The sequence below is a fragment of the Lycium barbarum genome, chromosome 5, assembly GCF_019175385.1.
Source record: "Lycium barbarum isolate Lr01 chromosome 5, ASM1917538v2, whole genome shotgun sequence".
Lineage (NCBI taxonomy): Eukaryota > Viridiplantae > Streptophyta > Magnoliopsida > Solanales > Solanaceae > Lycium > Lycium barbarum.
This window is the reverse complement of record NC_083341.1, coordinates 29506297-29512653: the sequence shown is the minus strand read 5'-3', so window position 1 is coordinate 29512653 and position 6357 is coordinate 29506297. Positions and strand designations below refer to the sequence as shown.

The following is a 6357-nucleotide window of genomic DNA, read 5'->3' as shown; positions in this document are numbered from 1 at the left end:
TACATCTACCTGGCCCTACCAAGGCGTCAGGGTTATCCGTACCATCTGCAGAGGTGTGCGCACGTTACGTAATCATATACCTACTTATTTACATATCTTACCCCGCCTCATAAGCTCGGGGTTCCATGATAATCATACATAGACACATATACATAATAGCTCGTAAGCATCTTTACTATTTACGTCATTACCATAATCGTCGTCAACATCATCATTACTATTATCGTCATTCATCACGTTAATCTTTATAGGCTTACTCGTCATACGAGGGATTTAGTACAATCGTGGCGTATCAAGAATCGTGAGCTTACTAGCTCGGAAGATCAAATCATTTGAAGGATACCATAGTCTCATAGACGATTTAGATATTTGGCCAAAGAACCATGCCTTATGAAAGAAGGGTTAGCCTTACATTCGTTTTCCGTTCAACTATTCTACACTTGCGCGTTCTCCTCCAATGCTAGCGTTTCTACCTTCATTAAAGTCATACTATCATTAGAATCGATAGCTAGCATATATGACTAAAGCTAGAGAAAATCGGACAACATCTCCTTTATTTATACGACATTCCTCCATAGCGTATATCAACTCCCAAACGTCAATAATGCATTCACAATAACATAACAATAATCATTATTCATTCACATTATCCACATTTCTTAGTTTACCTTCAATCACCCATATCCATGGTTATGACACACGACTATGTCCATTCACGTACATTGCTCATCTCATGTTTACAACCTCATTTATAACACATTTACATCACAATGCATCAAGACTTATAACTCAATTCAAACTATTTCTCAAAATGGCACTATTCCACATTCATGACCTATTTTGCCATACCTTTCTACAATCGAAGTATTTCAACTCTTAAGTACCTTAAACAATATAGAAATATCATCAATCTTACCTTAGATGTCGTAGGAACAAGCCTTGGTTGATAATACTCCACTTGAGCAAAACCCTAGTTTATCTCCAATGAGATTTCTTGACTTGTATGATCCTTAATGGGTTTTCTTATACTTGATTCACTTAGTTTATGTTGTTGATCACCAAATATCCTTGAATTCTTGTGGAATTTATGTAGAGAGATGTTTTAGAGAGAAGGGGTGTCATGTAGAAGTGAAATGAAATGAAATGAAATAATAAACTTGGTCCCCTTTTTAATAACCCAAAATTTGATCTGAAATGAACAGTCATCGAAAGTGCACAGTGGTCGTAAACCCAGTTTACGGGCCGTATGCCAGTTTACGGTCCGTATTCTGTGGGCGTATTTAAGCATAACAGAACCAGAAAGTATGCTGGGGATCATGGTGATTTACGATCGCAATTTACGGTCCGTATTCCAAGTCGTATTTAACCATTTTGACATTTGACAGAAAGTTGAAGTTTTGGAAGTCAAAATACGACATGGCAGTTTACGGGCCGTATACCACTTTACGGTCCGTATTTCATTTTACGTCCAACTGGCCAAAATGCAAATCTGCAACTTTCCACATTTTCAGAACCTATAATTAGTCATTATGGAGCATAACCTATCTCTTATTGTAATCGCCTTTGGAATATTACTTAGGGTCGTCAAACGTCGTTTCTTACGCATGGAAATATCGTATACTCGTACTCCTTACTAGTTCATTCACTTGCATACCAACGGAAAATTTTCCGAGGTGTAACATTCTTCCCCCCTTAAGAACATTCGTCCTCGAATGTTAAAGTCTTCGGGGATTCTATAAAAATTTTGCTAGAGCCTCCCATATAATATGGCACTACCATCCTGTCACAACAACCTATAATATCGATGCCTCTCAGGTCCACAACACAATAGTATTAAGATTTTTCCACACACGACCAAAAAGCATAAAAGGAAAACATACATACCTTGTGATCTTAATATCTCATCTTGGATCTCTTCCAAGGGTCGGAATAAATGCGGGTATCCGGATCGCATACTTTCTTCCGCTTCCCATGTCATTTCCTCTCGTTTGCTGCTTCTCCATAGAACCTTAACTGAGGCCACTTATTTGTTTCTAAGCCTCTGTACTTGCCTATTTAGTATGGCAATGGGCACTTCTTCATAAGTCAACTTTTCTGTCACTTGCACATCACTTATTGGCACGATCGTAGTAGGATCTCCAACACATTTTCGAAGCATCGAAACATGGAAAACTGGATGGACTGACTCCAATTCCGGAGGTAAATCTAATTCGTAGGCCACTTTGCCCACTTTGCGCACAATCTCATAAGGCCCAACGTATCGGGGACTAAGCTTCCCATTTTTGCCAAATCTCATTACACCCTTCATTGGTGACACTTTCAAGAATACCCAATCTTTCACTTGGAATTCTAAGTCTCTTCGACGATTAACCGCATAGGACTTTTGACGACTTTGGGCTGCTAACAACCGATCTTGTATGATCTTGACTTTCTCTATGGCTTGCTGGACCAAGTCTAGCCCTATCAATCTAGTCTCTCCTGTTTCAAACCACCCAATTGGGGATCTACATTTTTGCCCATATAAAGCTTCATACGGTGCCATTTGAATGCTAGAATGGTAACTATTATTGTAAGCAAATTCAATGAGTGGCAAATGATCATCCCAATTTCCTCCAAAATCTATCATACATGCCCGTAACATATCCTTAAGAGTCTAAATGGTACGCTCAGGTTGCCCGTCAGTCTGCGGGTGAAATGTCGTACTAAGGCTCACTTGGGTCCCTAGACCCTCTTGGAAAGACTTAAAAAAGTTTGTTGTAAACTGAGTCCCTCTATCAGAGATAATAGATACTGGAACACCATGGAGTCTCACTATCTCCTTAAGATAAAGTTTTGCATAATCTTCTGCCATATGCGTCGTTCTGACTGGTAAGAAATGAGCTGACTTGGTGAGTCTATCCACAATCACCCATATGGAATCATACTTACGTCGAGAACGGGGTAAGCCTGTAATGAAGTCCATGTTAATCACTTCCCACTTCCAAGTTGGGATTTCTATAGCTTGCAACAATCCGCCCAGCTTTTGGTGCTCGATTTTCACTTCTTGACAATTAGGACATTGAGCTACGAATTATGCTATGTCTTTCTTCATTCCATTCCACCAATATACAGACTTAAGATCATGATACATTTTCATCGCTCCGGGGTGAACAGAATAATGGGAACAATGAGCTTCTCTCAATATCTTGTGGCGTACACCTGCCACATCGGGAACACACAATCTTCCTTGACATCGGAGAACTCCGTCTCCTGAAAGCTCAAATGATGACTTCTCTTTCTGAGGAAGTGTATCTCTGTACTGCACTAGTATGGAATCTTCGTATTGTCGCTCTTTCACTTCTGCTACTAGCGACGAGACTGTTGAATTCTGGATAGTAGCTCCCCCGCCACCTGAGTCAACTACTCGAACTCCTAGGCTAGCTAGCTGCTAGAGCTCACGGGCCATTTCTCTCTTCTCTGGTCGCACATCACACAAACTTCCCATAGATCTGCGGCTAAGAGCATGAGCTACAACATTTGCCTTTCCGGGGTGATACAAGATATCAAGATCATAATCTTTTAGCAATTCCAACCATCGTCGTTGCCGTAAATTCAGCTCTTTCTGCTTGAAGATATACTGTAGACTCTTAGGATCTGTATAAACATCCACATGGACACCATATAAATAATGTCTCCATATCTTTAACGCATGAACCACTGCGGCCAATTCTAAATCAGGGGTTGGATAATTCTGCTCATGTTTCCGCAATTGCCTTGAAGCATATGCAATCACTTTGCCGTGTTGCATCAATACACAGCCAAGCCCAATGCCTGAAGCATCGCAATAAACAACATATCCTTCCAATCCCTCTGGAAGTGTCAAGACTGGGGCGGAAGTCAATCTACTTTTCAACTCTTGGAAGATACGCTCACAAGCATCTGTCCATTGAAACTTTGCCGATTTCTGGGTCAACTTGGTGAGTGGTGCAGAAATAGAAGAAAAACCTTCAACGAACCTCCTGTAATAACCTGCTAAGCCCAGAAAGCTACGAACCTCCGTAGGAGTTGTGGGCCTTGGCCAAGTCTTCACGGCCTCAATCTTTTGACTGTCTACTCGAATACCATCGACTGCAACAATATGCCCCAGAAATGCCACTGAGTTCAGCCAAAACTCGCATTTGGAAAACATTGCAAACAACTCTTGAGTTCGAAGAACTCCAAGGATAGTACACAAATGATCTGCATGTTCTGCCTCGGATCTAGAATACACCAAGATGTCGTCGATGAATACAATCACAAACAGATCTAGGAAAGGCCTGAACACATTGTTCATCAAATCCATAAATGTCGCCGGTGCATTAGTCAGCCTAAATGACATTACCCGGGACTCAAAATGACCATATCTTGTTCTGAAGGCTGTCTTAGGGATATCTTTCTCCCTAACTCTCACTTGATGATACCCGAACCTCAAATCAATCTTTGAAAACCATTTGGCGCCTTGCAATTGATCAAATAAATCATCAATCCTCAGAAGAGGATACTTGTTCTTAATCGTCACCTTATTCAATTGCCAGTAATCAATGCACATTCTCAAGGAGCCATCTTTCTTTCGGACAAACAATACGGGTGCTCCCCACGGGGATGAACTAGGCCTAATAAAGCCTTTTTCAAGCAGGTCTTTCAACTGCTCCTTCAACTCTTTCAATTCTGCGGGTGTCATTCTATAGGGAGGAATAGATATAGGCTTCGTGCCTGGCAACACATCGATGGCAAAATCAATCTCCTGCTCGGGAAGAAGGCCTGGAAGCTCTTCCGGGAACACATCCGGAAATTCATTTACTACGGGGACTAACTGAAGAGTCGTCGATTTAGCTTCTACATCTTGAACCCGGACTAGATGGTAAATGCAGCCTTTTGTGATCATTTTCCTTGCCTTTAGATAGGAAATGAACCTACCTTTTGGTGACGCCGTATTCCCTTTCCATTCTAAGACTGGTTCTTCCGGAAATTAGAAACGAATCATTTTCATTCTACAATCAACATTGGCATAACAAGAAGCCAACCTATCCATGCCCATAATAACATCAAAATCCACCATTTCTAGCTCATGCAAATCAATCATGGTACGACGATCACAAATCACAATTACATAATTTCTATATACTCGGCTAGCTATTACCGATTCACCAACGGGTGTAGACACCTCAAAAGGTTTAATCGATTCCGACTCGACTCTAAATCGACCCGCAACATACGGAGTAACATATGACAATGTGGAGCCCGAATCAATCAAAGCATATACATCATGAGAAATATCGATAATATACCTGTGACCATGTCAGGAGAAGACTCAAGATCTTGGCGTCCAGCTAAAGCATAAACACGGTGCGGAGGACCGCTAGAACTGGGAACTCTCCCTCTGCCTCTACCATGGCCGACTGGCGCATGTGAACCTGGACCCATAGGGCGTACAGATGCTGAAGATCCAGCTACCGACCCTGAAGGCTGGGTCCTACGTCTACCATGAACTGAGGGGCAATCAGGCATAATATGGCCTGGTCGACCACATAAATAGCAAACATCTGAGCCCATTCGACATCGACCCCAATACAATTTCCCACACTGGGAACATCGTAGTGCGGGTGGCCTCGCCTGACCTGAATCGTCTCTAAACGGAGACCCCGAATAACTCTGACTCGGCCCAAAACGAATAGATATATCGAATTTTTTGCCAGAAAACCGAGGAGGTGCACTAGTCATAGAATAGCCTGAGTGCCTGGAAATCTGCTGTCTGTGCCCACCTCTGAAATCACTCATCAGACCTGAAGATCTGGCCCTCTTCGTCCCTTCGGGGACATCCGATAAAATTGGAACGATACGAAGATTAGCATGGCCCCTGCACAGGACACTCACAAATTGAGAAACGGTCCAAATTTAAAAAAAAAAAAAAAAAAAAAAGATCTGGCCCTCTTGCTATGACCCCGATCCTGCTCGCGTTTACTTCTCTATTGTTGTAAACTTTCTTCTAAGTTCTAAGCATGAGCCTGAACGCGTGCAATATCCATATTGTCCTAAAGGGACGCAGTCCAGCACCTATCCATCAAATGTGGCCCTAGGCCTTTAACAAATCGGTGTACTCTGTCACCCATATCCGCTACCATGGCCGAGGCATATCTAGCCAAAGAATTGAAGCGGATACTATACTCTAGAGCACTCATGCTACCTTACCTCAAATTTAAGAATTTATCGGCCCTAGCTCGTCGAACTTCTGGAGGCATATAGTGTCGGAGGAAAGCATCAACAAGCTCTTGCCATACCGGGGGAGGTGCATTGGCTCCCCGTGAAGCCATCCAAACTGTATACTATTGGATCGAGACA

The 6357-nt window shown here is 42.2% G+C and overlaps 1 pseudogene; it reads left to right on the top strand.

Annotated features, from left to right (window-relative positions):
• Window positions 1–5821: 5821 nt before the first annotated feature.
• LOC132642951 (U6 spliceosomal RNA) lies at window positions 5822–5917 on the top strand (annotated as a pseudogene).
• The last annotated feature ends 440 nt before the right edge of the window (window positions 5918–6357 follow it).